Consider the following 15,874-nt stretch of genomic DNA (forward strand, 5'->3'; position numbering starts at 1 on the left):
TCAAAGGAAGTCCTTCTTGTTCTTGGGATGGAGTGCTTTAGTTCCCACAACTCTTCTCTGAAGTCATTGTAGAGTGGGTGGAGGAAGGTAAGGGCGATGCTTTGGTTTGAACTTTTTGGGTAACCTTAGGAATGGATCTATTAAAACCAGAGGGTTTTTTTTCTTTACCACACCACCCCCAGGATTCCATTTCCTGCAGATATGCTATCAGCACCTCTAGCCATCTTGGCCCAGGCCTTTGGATCATGCCTTAGGATGGCTGCACCCTCTACCTTGAGCTCTGTTTGTACCTCTCCAGTGGAAACAGTGACTTTCTGTGTCCTCTCCTGGTGGGCTGCCTATTTCATCTCTTACTTGGTTAACTGAAGTGGGAAGTAGGATTACCACCCTTATGGGTAAAAGATGTTTTGGTCCATGTTGGTAAGAGGTGGGTAGTGGCTGCATCGCCACTACTATCCATGAATGTTAAAAGAACCTTTGCTCATGGTGCAGACTCCAGCCTCTATCTCTGGCCCTTTCCAGCTCTGATTCTGTTTTGATTTCTACTCACCTTTTTTTCTGATTCTGATGCTATTCCAGATGGTTCTTCTGTTCCTCACCCTGCCTAGCCTCAAAGTGAGCTGAGAGGAGCAGTCTCTCAAAGTCTAGACAGAGTGCCTCGAGGGTAGGGGTGCTGCTGATAAACAAAGAGAAGGCATGGGGAGAGGCACAGACTCTGAATGTTGGTACCTACCTGCCAGGGCTTGACCTTCCATGACCTTCTCTCCTTTCAGTCTCTGAACTTCTCTGAACACAGAAGCCCTTATCATCTGGCCCCCTGGCTATCTCCTATTTGTGGGCATTCAGTTGTGCTGAGGGAGAGAGCTGGCTCATACCCCACATTCAGGGGTCAAGGAGATTCACAAGCATGGCAGTTGAGGCATAGGCAGAGACAAGTCACCATGGTCCATAGGACCCCCAGCAGAGGGAGCAGGTTCCAAACTTTCGCCTTTCCTTGGCCAACTCCTAATCCTTTAATAAAAATCCACTTTGTTTTTAATTACCCAAATTATGCATGAATACATTGTTTTCTTGTAACATCTTCTCTTCTTGTTAAAAAAGGAAGTTACTTAGCCTTATGATTCTATAATCATAAAGCTAAATAAACTGCTTTGCCTGATCTCAATCCCCTGTCCCAGATCCCATAAGTAACTACAGTTCCCAGCAAGTTATATATTCTTTCAAATCTTTTTCTATACATTTCCTTTCTGACCCTTATATCTAAAGAAAATAGGATTATTCAGTGGCTTTTTCTTCCTTCCTCCCTCCCTTCTTTCCTCCCTCCCTCCCTCTTTCTTACTTTTCTTTTCTTTTCTTTTTCCTTTTCTTTTCTTTTCTTTTCTTTTTTTCTTTCTTTTCTTTTCTCTTTTCTTTTCTTCTCTTCTCTTCTCTCTCTCTCTCATTAATGACATACTATATATGTCAACCTACAGTTGTCGGTCAGTGACATCTCTGAGAGATCTCTCCATGTTGGTTCAAAGAGATCATGTGCGTTATGGAATTGCTACACAGTGTTCTGTAGCATGAATACACCTCCGTTTATTTACTCATCTCTAGTTGATGGACATTTTATGTGTTTCCCAGATTTCAGTACCACAAATAGGCTGCAGTGAATATTTTTGCATATGTTTCATTAAGCACACAAGCAAGCATCTTTCTTGAGTAGATAGATACACCATAAGAAACCACAGACTCACATGGTATATATAGTTAAATTTAGGAGTCTGTCAACTTGATCTCTAGAGAAAAGTTGTACCCACCAACAGCCACTAACATTACATATCCACTAACAGCCTGTTGAAACCATTGTCTTGATATTATCAAATGTTGCATACAGAATTTCTGACTTTTGCATTTCTCAACTTCCTTAGTGATGTTAAACATCTTTTTATATATTTGTTGGGTATTTTTGTTTATTCTTACGTCAGTTATGTGTTCATATCCTTTTTCTGTTAAGTATTTAAGATATTATTTGTTAACTTTTTGATACTCCTTATATACTCTGGATATTAATTCTTTGTTCAAGTGTTACAAACATTTTTTCCTAGGGTCTCAGTTATTGTTTATTTTATAGTGTCTTCTGATGTAATCAGAAGTGTTTCATTTTGTTGAAGTAAAATGATCAATTTTTAGATTTTATTTATTTATTCATTAGAGACACACAGAGAGAGGCAGAGACATAGGCAGAGGGAGAAGCAGGCTCCCTAATGGGAGCCCAATGGAGGACTTGATCCCAGGGTCCTGGGATCACACCCTGAGCAGACACTCAACCACTGTGCCACCTAGGTATAAAAAGACTTATTTTCCCCTGAGGTTCATTAACACATTGTTCTATATTTTTCTACTATGTTTATTCTTTATACTTGGGCTTTAATATGTCTTAATTTATTTTTGTGAATGGTAGGTGAAAGAATCTAGCTTTATTTTTCCTTTTTTAAAAAAAATTATTTATTTTAATTTTTCATGAGACAGAGAAAGAGAGGCAGAGACACAGGCAGAGGGAGAAACAGGTTCCATGCAGGAAGCCCAACGAGGGACTTGATCCCGGGACTCCAGGATCACACCCAGGGCTGAAGGCAGGCACTAAACCACTGAGCCACCCAGGGATCCCTATTTTTCCTTTTAAGTGATAGCTATGTGGAGGCTTTGTTGTTTGTCTCTCCAGTATTAATCCTTCCCTCCTCCCTTGCTAACTATTTTGAATTCCCAAGTTGGGTGGTTTGTATGGACTTGCTCTCTCACCCTTACCTCTTAAACTGGATCGTACATGACTTAAGCCAATCAGTGCATCCCATCCCCCTCGCTACAGGACATGAATGGTTCAGATGGGCAAATGACCCTTTGGGGGCCAGTAATACATGAAATAATGTTTGCTGTGAGCTTCTGAGAAAGATACTTTCTTTTTATTATTGGCTCAGTTGCCTCTGACAATCATCTTACTTCCACAAAGGTTAGGTTTAAGATGAACCAGTACAGTGGAAGGCCAGGAAGAGAGAGCAAAAGAAATCAGGTTCCTTCTGATATCATTGATTTACTGGATCTGTCTTGTTCTGAAATCCAACCTACCTCTGGACATTTCTTTTACATGAGCCAGAGCATTTATTTATTGTTTAAACCAGTTTGAGTTGAGTTTTCTTTTACTTTAAACTATTACTTAAAATCTTTTACTTAAAATTGGTTAACATTCCTCAATACTGTTACTGAAAGGTTTATATGTTTCATACTGCTATGAAATACCACTTATGGTATACTCAGATCTTCTTACTGAAAGGCCAAGAATAAACATGAGCAGAAAACCTCAAGTCTCTACACTTAGGTAAGGACAGATTGCCAAAATACTGGCAATAAGAATTTACAAGGCCTAGAATAAACATATTAGACCTATAAGATGTGGCTTACTGAGAGCAGTTTTATTTATTTATGTACCCATCCATACTTTTTTAAGTCCTCTTGTTTAATTACCATATTTGATATTATAAAAGACAAATTCTCCACCATAGTTCTTCAAAATGATGTTGAATATTCTTCCGTTTGAATTTTAGAATCAATCTGTGAGGATCCACAAGATGTTCTTTTTTTTTAATAAATTTTTATTTATTTATGATAGTCACACAGAGAGAGAGAGAGGCAGAGACACAAGCAGAGGGAGAAGCAGGCTCCATGCACCGGGAGCCCAACGTGGGACTCGATCCCGGGTCTTCAGGATCGCGCCCTGGACCAAAGGCAGGCGCTAAACCGCTGCGCCACCCAGGGATGCCTCCACAAGATGTTCTATAGGAATTTTTGTTTTGACAGAAATGGGACAGAATTTACAATTGGGGGAAAATTGACTTTTGGAGTATTTGGGAAAGCTGCTAGTTTTTATTGATTCTTATATCTGGCCATATCATTCAACTCCTGTGTTTGTGTAGAGTTTCACATCATAGGGAGGTAATAGAGTATAGTGATTAAGAGCACAGAGCCTCAAGTCAGACTGCCTGGGTTTAAATATTACTCTGCCATTTACTAGCCAAATACCTCAGCATCACTATTATTTAATTTCCTCATCTGTAAAAATGGGTTTGATACTAATACCTACCTCATAAAATGGTTGTTAGGATTAAATGAGTTAAAATATACAAAGCATTTAATACAAAGCAAATAGTAATAACAATCATCATCTTTTATTCATTTTAAAATAATAAGTTTTTTTAAAATCCTCATATCTATATTTCTTATCTTAATGCACTGGATAGGACTTCAATACAGTATTGAATAATAGCATAGATAAGAGGTACCATCTTGTTGCTGCCTTTAATGGAATTTCTTCTGATGTTTTCTTTTTTTTTTTTAAGATTATATTTATTTATTTGACAGAGAGAGATAGAGAACAAGTAGGCAGAGTGGCAGACAGAGGGCCTGTTACAGAGCTTGATCCCAGGACCCTGAGATCTTGAGCTGAGACGAAGACAAACATTTAATGGGCTAAGCCGCCCCAGGCATCCCTCATTTTTTTTCTATTAAAATGTGTTTGCTATAGATTTCTAGTATAATCCTTGATCTTATTAAGGATGCTTCCTGATAGTGCTAGTATAAAGTGTTGGCTGAAACACTGAGTTCATTGTAGGCTAACCTTGCTCATAGCCAATTAGGCATAAAATAGCCAGGGGCATGAGAAATAAAAAGACAGGGCTGCAGGTGATCCAAGGGGGCCTGTTACCCACCCACTTCTCTTGGTGAGTCTCAGGCTTGAAAGGGGCATCTTGGAGATGTGCTTGGGATGAACATATGGCAGTCTCTGTTCAGCAATGGAGAGGGCTCTGGTCTGTGTGTATAAGTGCATATGCAGGGATACATATGTGTGTACATAAGTGAGCATGTACGCTCACTCTGAACCTGGTCCTGCAGCAGCAGGTTTATGGGGCCCTGCTCAGCTGTACTTTCTGCAGCAGGGGAGAGGGGCTCCTGATTGCTGTGTCTTTTGGGATTGTCATATTTTTCTGTAGCAGCACTCATATCATTTACCTCCACCCCCTAGAGGCTGGCAGAGTGATGACTGAAGCATCAGACCTGTGGTTTTCATAACAGGAAGTGATTTAGATGCTGAAAGCTAATTTTAGATGAGTTGATATGGGGTTTTCAAAGAATGTTTCAGGGGAGGTTTTAGGCTCAAGGTTCAGCCCCCTTCTCTCATCTACAAGGATTGACAATATCCTTCTGTCATTGTCACTGTCTAGCTGGGTGAGCTCATGTCCAGCTGGGTAGGTCTCTTGGGTCGAAAATCTGGTCTGGTTTTCCCTGGATTCCAGGCTGCCTGAGTCATTGTTTCTGGTGTCAAGCTCCAGGCAGTTTCTTGTGACTCAGCATAGGCTGGCTCTAGGCCAGGCTGACACAAGGCCTCTTATCCCTGGTGAGGACTACATGGAGGCTCCAAGGGTCCTGTCAGGACAGGGCCATCCACCCCTACCCAGGCTCAGGCCTGGGTCAGAGATGACTCAAGGCTTCTGACCTAAGAGAAGTGTCATTTTGGATAGCAGACACTTAAATAGGACATCTTCTCCAGGCCATCTGCTTTCTGAGCTTCTTAGAAGGGAGGGTTCTCAGACCCAGTATGGCCGCACTAGAGGTTACATCATTGCTTCAGCCCTGGAGGTTAGGATTCCTTCTTCTAGCAATGCACACACACACACACACACACACACACACACAGGAATTAGTACAAAACTATCAGAGAATCCTGTCCTCCTAGAGCTGAAGCCCCACTGGTAGGCACCTTCAGAACTAAATGGTTTCTGTCTGAAGGCCTAAACACAGAAAATGGAAGATGGATGGTCTTTGCCCACCTCCACAATGGTCTCCAGAGTCCATTGTCATCTGCTGTCCCTTCCTCTAAGACTTTCACAGCAATCCCTGCAGCAGAGAATGTCACCTCTCTTCTCAGAGAAGAAATCAGGTCTTACTCTGCTAAGAGAGATGGCCCAGAGTTATAGAGTATAGATGGCAATCAGAGCCAGGCCAGGTGCTAGTTCCTGTACCATGCTGCCATTGGGATGCCTAACATTCAGAGAAGGAACTCTATATGTCTGATCCAGGTAGCAGCCAGCCACGAGCCCCTACCACAAACCTGGGGTCTCTGGAAAGCTGAGGAGAATATAATTGAAGTCTCTGCCAGTGTTTAATCTACCCCTTGTCCTGCTGTGGGTTGAGGTGTAGCCTGAGAACTGAGGCTAGGCCTTTAGGTCTTAGTTAGTATAGAAGAGGAAACTTTGCTGCCTCAGAGAGGCTGTGGATAGATGTTTCCAGAGGCAAACAAGCAGCCTTTTTTTGGCCTCCATAGCAAATCAGTCCCCTGAAGAGGACCAAGAAGGGCAAAACTGATGAGCAGAGTTAAGGTTGGGCTTAGATCCAGAGAGGAGGAGAGCATTCTCACAAAATCACTAGTGATTGCAGACTAATAACCAAGTTAGATGGTGTGAGAGCTAAGCTCTGCTTGAGAGTTCCATTGAAGGTATCTTTGACCTATTTTTAAGGCCTGTGGTGGCAGGAGGAATTTTTGGCCACATCATAAAGAGTTTTGCGGCCACCTCTGATAGACGCAGCTCAGGAAGTTGTAATTTTCCACTATTAGGTTCTTAGTCACCAAAGCAATCCCTGCCCCCCCAGCTCCTGGCTCCTGCACTGTGGCAGGCTGACAAAGGTAGGCCCTCCAGTGTGGAAGCCCTGCCTCCTTAGGGTAGGCCTTCAGCAGTATGCCAGATTTTCTGGAGGCCCTGAGCATTGGAGTTAGGCCCACTATGTGCCTGACTTCACAGCCCCATTCCAAGATTGACATAACCATCTTGAGTGCTTCGTCTTTCCTGGGAGATTGAGTTTGGGCAAGAAATTCCTTAAGATACCAATGAAGGGATATGGATAGAGTAGCTTCCAGAAAATCCACTCAAGGGAAGACCCCTGTACTCTATGATATCAGTAACTATGATATCCCGGTATTCCTGAAGCATCTTAATTTTAAGAGAAGAGAAAGTCTTAAGCTGAAGGAATCTATTAATAGAGGTATTTCATAAAGCACTTTCAGGAAACCATGCAGGGCTCAGAGCTCCTTGCCCATTAGAAAGATGAGATTGTGTGATGTTCACACCTGGATCCCCAGGCTTCACTCAGGGAAACAGAATTAGATGCAACCCACACTTTTGTGGAAATTTTGCCTAATTAGCCCCTTCTCCCAAATTCTTGGGAGTTGGGTTTCTCATCTCAGCTCCTGGGTTCACCTGGGTGCATCTGAGGAGCATTCCTACTCCTAGAATGGGTGGAACACTGCCAGACTGAGGGCCAAGGAAAGCTGGCCCCTGAGCCCTGCTCCCAGAGCCACAGGAATAGTCATGCATCTCATTTGCCAGCTGATGGCATCTTCCTAAATGGAAAGGGCAAGAGTGAAGTCCTCTGTGGCCTTTAAGGGAAACTTCCTCCCTAACCCTGCAGCTATCTCTGACTTGGCCTCTGTGCTAAGCGCTCAGTTAAGGCATGTGTGTGGTAGATAAGAACACAGGGAGGCAGGAGTTTCTGCATTGGTGGCAGGCAGAATGGGATGGTAATGGGGGAACTAGGCTTTTCCTGCTCTTATTTCTATCAGAAACAGTCTTAACATGGCCACCGTGGTTCATTCATTGTTTGCTTGTTTGTTTATTTGTTGGTTGGCTGGCTGGTTGGTTGGTTGGTTGGTTTGTAAGTAACCCTTCTTTTTCTGGAGGAGCCAGGGATTGGCCCAATGTTCCAGATGTTTGGGAGCCTCCAAGGATCCTTTTCACCCCTTACTCCCACTCCCACCACCATAGCCAGGCCCTTGATGCTGATGAGGGTCAGAAGAAGGAGCTGAGAAATAAATTACTCTCCAAACTCTGGACTGTCTTCTCAGGATAGGATATTTAGAAAGAAGATAGCTTGCTTCCCATGGGGAAGTGGGAGTAGCAAATGAACTAGTACTGCATTCAGGGCAGGTTGAGAGGGAGGCTTGTAGATCACGTACACTACTATAGTTGAGAAATTGAGAGAACAACTAGGTAGGAGTGAGGTGACCATTCTGCCCTCAGAAAAGCAGGAGTCTGAGTTCATAGGAAAGTGACTTTAAATAACAAAGGTGGGCAGGCCCCAGACATTACTGTAATCCTCTTTCACAGACATCCTTTCCATAGTGTTTCTCACACATCCCCACCTTAATCAACAGTGCTGACCACATTGAATGCCTTTCAGGGTGACTCAAGGCCACTTCTTAGGCTGGTCACTGTGCCTTGAATCTAGGCAAGGATGCAGGTGCGGCTGGAGGTGGGACCAGCCCTGAATGGGCAATAACCCCTAAACAGTCCCTAGGTTGTTATTAGGCAAAAGTCTCACAAGTCAATTTGCTTCTAGGCAAAATATAACAGTGGCTTGAATCATTGTGGGTAGTGAAGATTGTGAGAAATGTTGGGTTCTGGATAAATTACAAAAGGGTGAGACATCGAGATTTGCTGACGGAGTAGATGAGGAATAAGAGAGAGTGTGCAGGGTCAGTGATGATTCCAAGGGTTTTGCCCTGGGCAGCTGCAAAAAATGGTGTGATGAGACCTGAGACATAGAAGGTCACAAATGGGGTGCATTTGAAGGAGAAGATCAGGGGTTCACTCTTGAATGTGTGAAATGGATGATAATACCCACTTCTCAGGCTGTAGTGAGGATTAAAAAAGGATATATATGAAAGCACTTAGCCCTAGCACATAGTCAGCTTTCAGTAAATGTCACTCTTTTCCAGGACGCCTGGGTGGCTCAGTGGTTGAGCATCTGACTTCAGTTCAGGGCGTGATCCTGAGTCCTGGATCGAGTCCCACATTGGGCTCCCCACAGGGAGCCTGCTTCTGCCTCTGTCTCTGTCTCTGTCTCTCTCTCTATGTCTCTATGTCTCTCATGAATAAATGAGTAAAATCTTTTTTAAAAAATGTCACTCTTTTCCTCTCGCATACAGGTGGCTGAAGCCTGAGCCACTGGGGGTCCTCCTAGCCAGTTTGATTGTCTTTCTGCAGAAATAATGAGCCTATCAGATGCCAAGTCATTCTCCTCTCAGGTGGTTTTCTCACCCTTTAGAAAACTTTCACTGTTGCTAACAGGGTCTTTCACTTTGTCAAAGTTTTCTCAGCAATGTTGACACATGATGAGTTTTTGCATCAATGATGCCTTGGCGCCCAGGCAGCCCCTCTATCTGTGCCCACCCTTTCCATGTGTGTCAGACTGCAGGTGGCAGATAGACAGGAGGCAATACCTTCTCATAAGGTATTGGATAGAGATTAAGGAAAGGAGTTTCTCTGGAATTTACACTTTTTATTATCAAAAGATGATTGATGGGTGCCTGGGTGGCTCAGTCTGTGAAGCGTCTGACTTCGGCTCAGGTCATGATCCCAGGGTCCTAGAATCGAGCCCCACATCAGGCTCCCTGCTCAGTGGAGAGCCTGCTTTGTCCCCTACTAATTCTCTCTCTCTCTCTCTCTCTCTCTCTCTCTCTCTCTTTCTCCTCCCTCTCTCTCTCCAATAAATAAAATCTTTTTAAAAAGATGGTTGACATAATACTAGATTACAACTTTCTCTTCACTCTTTGAATCAAAATAAACTATTGACTGAATAAAATTGCTAGCATGTAGCACATTATGATTACTGAATGAACAAAACAAAAAAGGTGATAACATGTGAGAAATTTCACAAAGGGTATAAATGTATACTTGATTCTATGGATGGGGAGAAAGAGGTGTCTGAAGAATGCTACCGAGAGTTAGCCATCTCTGGATAGGGGATGTCTTTTTCTCGTTTAGATTTTTAACAGTATACTTCTATCATTGTTAAGACATCAGAGTAAATTCTAAGAAGTGTCTGAAATGTGCAACTAAGGTTTGTGCAGCATAGCCATGTGATGGACCGGCTTTCTCATAAGATGTTTTTGATGGATACGTTGCTTCAGCTGAGGGATAGCTTGACCCTGCTATAACTACAGTGGGACAGGCTGGGCATATAAGATGGAACACTTAGGAAAATAGGTAACCTTCCTCAGAAGTGCCCACACTTTCCTCTTCCTCTGAGGCTGATGACTGCCTGGACTCAGAACCATGTTCATTCTCAGAGCCTTTGCTCCAGGCAGAAATGTATGAACTCTTCCAGGATTTTATTATGCATCTGTATACTGGTTGATGGTATGAAGGGTTCACATAAACATGAGTCACTTTTGACAGCTCAAAGATAACAAATCTGTGTCCAGTTCTTCTTGACAGCTGCTTCTAGGACTGGCATATACAAGAATAATGATCTCATTCTTACTCTGTTTAAATCCTGGAGATTGGTTCCTGGGTACCTGCCAATGTGGGCATTAGCAAGTGAATCCCAAATATACATGCTTTACTGGCCTGTTAAATAATTCAAGAGCCAGGCTAAGTTTCCACAAGGTCTCTTAAGAAAGCTATCAAATTGTGCAGAGTGTATTTGAGTACCTACCCTAGTATTGTCCTGATCTAAATTTTTCTGGGTCCATTCTGAGTCTAGAAAAGCCAATTCTTGAAAAATAATACCATTCTCATACTCTCTGACCCTTGAGGTCCTACTGCAGTGTGCCCAACTGACTGAGTATCACTGAATAGGTAACAGACATCCCCCTTCTCTTCTCAAGCCACTGAGTTGTGCTGATGGGAGTGGTTCAGTGGACCACTTTTGTCCAAACTCTAAATGCCCCCCATAGGCTTCTGCTTCATCCCTGATATTGCCATTTGTGCTGCAGCTCTCCTAACCTCTGTTTCTACATCCTTCATCTTGACATCCCAGCCTTCTGCTTTGGTATCTTCAGAGATTGGATGCTGAATGGAAAGGAGAGCTCTCCTTGATGGCGAGCAATGGTATGAGCATGTGGTGTGCAACACTGCTGACCACTGACTGTTCTTCTCCTGACAGCCATCCTCTCCCAGCGTGTGTTGCTAAGCTCTGTCTCACATTTCTCTCTGCTGTTCTGTGGCCAGAAGCCCAGAAGCTGTTCCAGACAGGAAGGATGTCTACTTACATGACTGATTACCAACATGCTTCAGCTTCAGTGGGTATCATCTCTGGATGTCAGCCTGGATTTTGAAGGTGCTGAGTGGCAGGTGGTTGATGCGTAGCAGCTGTGGCATCTACCTGTCAAAGTTCTAGCAGTTTGAGGTGCTAGAGCTTCAGGCAGAGGAGTGCTTGCTCTGTCTCAAGTCTGGTTCTTCATATGACCAGGATCAGGGTGTCCTGAGAATGAGGACACACCCTGGTAGGATCAGGTCCAAGGGCTCCCTCACCATGTGTCTCCACTTCCTTCTGGATACTTTTGGTTCTGTCCAAGAGCCCTGGCTAGCTCAGGAGCAAAGGGTAGAAGATTCAAGAAAATTCTGGAAAATTCTTTTGTTCACTGCTTTACTATCTATGTCCCCCACTAGAATGTAAGTACCAAGATGGCAGAGAACCTGTCTTGTTTCTCACTTTTCTCAGTGTCTCAGACAGTGCCTGATATACTGTAATTAGATCCTTAGTATTTATTTCTTGAATGAATCAATCCAACCATCCATCTATACCTGCTTCAGAAGAGCTCACCATCTAGTCACTGAGCTGTTTGGCAGTCTAGAGTGACCTAAGTGCTGAGTTTGGAGGAGAGTGCCTCCTCCTTAGAGATGACCAAGACACAAACCTACTATGACCCCAAGAGATGGGGAAAAGTCCTCTTAGTGGGGTGCTAGCCAGCCAGTAGGTCACATGTCTCTTTAAAAGCAACAGGAAGCCAGGCTTTGAGATAAGCGTGACTGTCAGTGTGATAAAGGTGAGGAGAGGGCCAGAAAGTGGAGAGGTGGGGCTGCTCCGTGGGGATGTCCAGGCTTCTGTGGCTGGCCAAACAGAACCACATGCTTCCGGTGGGGAACAAGGAGAGGAGATTCCCTCCAAAGGCCCTGGATCTGGGGCTGCCCCAACTGTCTCAGCCTTGACCTCTGTGAGATGGCTAAATAAAACACAAGACTGTTGTCCCTTACATCTGCCATTCTTGGACACTTAGGAGCCCAATCTAGGAAAACTGTTGGACCCATGTGCTCTCTGCCCTATCTCCCTTTGCTCCTCTGTGTTTTAGTCTCTCTGTTGGTAAAATGGATCCACCACACTGGTGGTTATGAAGAATCTGGAATGTCTAGGAGGAGGGTCTCAGTGGAAACTACAAGCTGGAGCCTCAAGGAGGAGTGAGGCTCTGGAAGGCTGAGAGGCAGCTTGGGGGAGGTGGATGGGCCAGGTAAAGCTCAAGATGAGGGTCCTGAGGCAGGCGTGGGACAGACCTGTAGAGGCTCTCAGGTCTAGCTGGCATGATACTGCTGCATAACAAAGATATGACATCCATCTCAGTATCTTATCCTATCCTCACTGGTTCATGCTGAACAGCAACATGGGTAACTAAGAGTGTCTGACAAGAAGTCTCAGAGACTAGAGTTCAAGTCTCTGGCCATGTGACTTTGGACATTATTTCTCTGCTCAGAGCTTCAGTTATGCCATCTGTGGAAGAGGGGTCGTGGTCTCACATGATTGTGGTGAGCATAAATAAATGATGTAAGTCATTCCAATGACACTATGGGCTTCAGCTCCCTACTCCTTCCAGGGTCATATTCTGGGGTGGAGATGGTAGGGGAACTGTGGACTAAACTAAGGAAGCCAGAAAACCGCTGTCCTGACTCAGTGGCTTGCTCCACCCTGGCCTCTGGCCCAGATTGTAGAGGCCTTAGTCAGGGGGTGGGTGTCAGGACTGGGGGTTTCCCTGTAGGTTCCATTGGAGAGAAACATTGTAGCTCTCTGGAAAGCCCTCAAAACAGTTGGATATACCCTGCCCAAGAAGAACACAGAACTGCCAGAACAAATGGGTGGACCAGTTGGACCTGCCCACTGGGGAAACCCAGGTATGAGTTGGCATCTAGACCTTAATACAGTTCCTGTCCATGCTCCTCCAACAAGGCTCTGGGGAAAGCTTAAAGAGAAGCTGGGGGTGGTCTACAGGCCAAGGGCTGCTCACACCTGAATCCTGCTTGGCATCCAACCTGTCCAAAAGTTTCCCAGTACCTGAACTCTCCAGGCCTCTTCCACTCATATTATTCCCCATCATCTTCTCACTCCACCTGTCCCAAGCCCCTACCAAGAGATGCCACCTCACCCTACACTGACCTGTTTTTTCAGGATTGGGGCTATTTTCTGACCTGTTGGTCTTCCCTGTCTCCATGATGCCACCACTCCTGGCTCCCTCCCTCCTCTGGGACCAATCCTTACCAACTTCCCTCCTCTTTTGCCCACCTCTTAGGTTTGCAGGTACATTGGGACTCAGTTCTTTTTCTCCCTGGCAATACTAAATATCTCAAACTTGTAGTCTAAGGGCCAAATTAGGGCTTGTAGCCTCCAACCAGGGTCCCTACATTTTCTTAACATGCTACCCCAGAAATAGCACCTCAGACTCATGGTATTCCCCAGACATGCTCTGTGTGCCCTTCTTTGGGGGAGAAGTTCCACCATTATGGAGCTACTCTGTGCAATCAAAAGAAATAATCAAGGGTGATGACCCTGTCACCCCTGTCAAAAACCCCTTGCCAAGTTTCCAGATCTGAACAAGTTTTCAGACTCAGAACTCATTGATTGAAGAAACCAGATCCCCAGAAGAAAGGATCCCATAACTCTACAGCAAGTGTGCATTGTAATGTTCTCCAGCCCTTTCCCAAAGGGACCTGTGATCATTTATTCCAGGAAGTATAGATACTGTGTAAGTATAGATACTATAGATACCCAAAGGTTTCAAGGACTCTTAACACAGAATTTGAGTTGAAATTGTTATCTGGAGATCTGAAGGAACATAAAGACCTTCTTGTTAGAGTTAGAGCATATGTAGTTCAGATAATAAATTCTTTGCCTGAATCCTGCTCATAGCAGGCCTTCTAGATCCACATACCCATCCAGTAATATAACCAGATAAACACACTTGATGCACAGTACCCTATATTGGGTCCTTGGCCTATGTAGTAAGAGCTATCATAGAGAGGAAAGCCAAGTGGAAGCCTCTAAAATTTTCTATGCCAGCCAAAATAATATATCAAAAATAGTGTAACATTTCAGAGATGTTGGCAGAAATTACTTCCACCATTGAAGAACTAAAGAGAATCCATCAAACTTTCATTTAAGTCACCAGTAAAACCCAGATAGCTCCTAGAAGACAGCAATGGGCTACTCCCAATTCAACAAGTAGTAGCCACAGTTACAGCTACTGTGCCTACCAGATGTGGTATCTTCACTACAGCAGATTAACATGACCTTGGACATTGATTGGCCACTGATCTGATGTTTTTATTCTTTCCCATCCTTATCATATAGTTTGCATTCACTTGGAGAAAAACACATTATAAATTTCCAGGGATATGTATTTCTCCTTCCTTCTGTTGCAATATAACCCCAACTATCTGGACCATTTGAACATCCCACAGAACATCACACTGGTCTACTCTATCAGTAATGTTATGCCAATCAGACAAAGTGATCAAGAAGTGACTAACACTTTGTTGACCATGACAACACACATGCACTCCAGAGGATCAGCCCTATGAAGTTTCAGAGCCTGCCACATCAGCAAAGTTAGAGATCCAGTGGTCTATAGCATGTCAGGAAATTGCCTCTAACGTATAAGACAAATTACTACATCTTGTACTTTTCACTATGAAGAAGGAAGCATGTTTGGTAGGCCTCTTGGGCTTATGGATGCAACCTATTGCACACTTGGGAATGTTATTCTGACCCATATTTCTGACAGTAGCACAAAAGCTTGTCACATTTGCATGAGCTCCCAGGCAGGAGAGGGCTTTGCAGCAGCTTCAGGATATAATACAAGTAGCCTGGCCATTTTCACTATATAAATGATCAGCACCTATGGTTTTTAAAAGTATTAGTAGTGGAGAAAATATGTTGTTTCCCTGGGATTTTGGAGCAAGGCCATAGCATCTACATTGGGGAATTATACACCTTTTGAAAAATAGCTCCTGTTATACTCCTGAGCCCTAGTGGAACTGGAATGATCATGAATCTAGAACTACCTGTGATGAGTTGGTTTCTGCCAGACTTACTAAGCCATAAGATCAGGTGGGCCTAGCAATAACCCATTATAAGATGGAAATCATACATCTGAAATCAAGTATGAGCAAGATCGGAGGGCACAGGTATATTATACAAACAGGTAATCCAGAACCCCATGTCATCCACCTCTGTGGCACAACAGCCTCTACCTCAGCTCACACCTTTGGCTACGTGAGTGATCTTCTAGGACCAGCTGATGGAGGAGGTAAAAACCCAAACTTGGTTCACAAACAGATCAGATTAGTATGTAGATCAAGCCAAAGATGGTTAATGGCCATACTACAGCCCCACTCAAGGGTGACCTTTAAAGGCAATAGTGAGGAAAAACCCAGTGGGCTAGGGCTTCAGGTGGTACATCTGGCCACTGACTTTGTATAGAGAGGTAGTCTGAAATTTAAAAATATATGTACTCATGGGAAGTGGCAAATGGCTTGGCTGGTTGATTAGGGTCCTAGAGGGAGAAATATAAAAAAACCTGGGACGAGGAAGTTGAAGATAGAGGAACGTAGTGGACAAATGTTTGTAGTATCAAGTATGAAGAATTTCATATTGCATGGTAATGATCATCAGAAATCATACCACAATGGAAGAGGTGCAATAATCAGGTAGATAAAGGTGCCTGGGTGGTGCAGTAGATTAAGCCTCTGACTTGGTTTTGGCTCAGGTCATGATCTCAGGGTCCTGATATCAAGCCCTG

General features: G+C 43.8%; 1 protein-coding gene across 11 annotated transcripts in view; it reads left to right on the forward strand.

Annotated features, from left to right (window-relative positions):
* ACSL6 (acyl-CoA synthetase long chain family member 6) overlaps positions 1-15,874 on the forward strand; it is a 279,559-nt gene that overhangs the window by 129,468 nt on the left and 134,217 nt on the right. The gene's annotated exons all lie outside the window — the stretch shown is intronic.

This window comes from Nyctereutes procyonoides, unplaced genomic scaffold, assembly GCF_905146905.1.
Source record: "Nyctereutes procyonoides isolate TBG_1078 unplaced genomic scaffold, NYPRO_anot_genome, whole genome shotgun sequence".
In the NCBI taxonomy this organism is placed as follows: domain Eukaryota; kingdom Metazoa; phylum Chordata; class Mammalia; order Carnivora; family Canidae; genus Nyctereutes; species Nyctereutes procyonoides.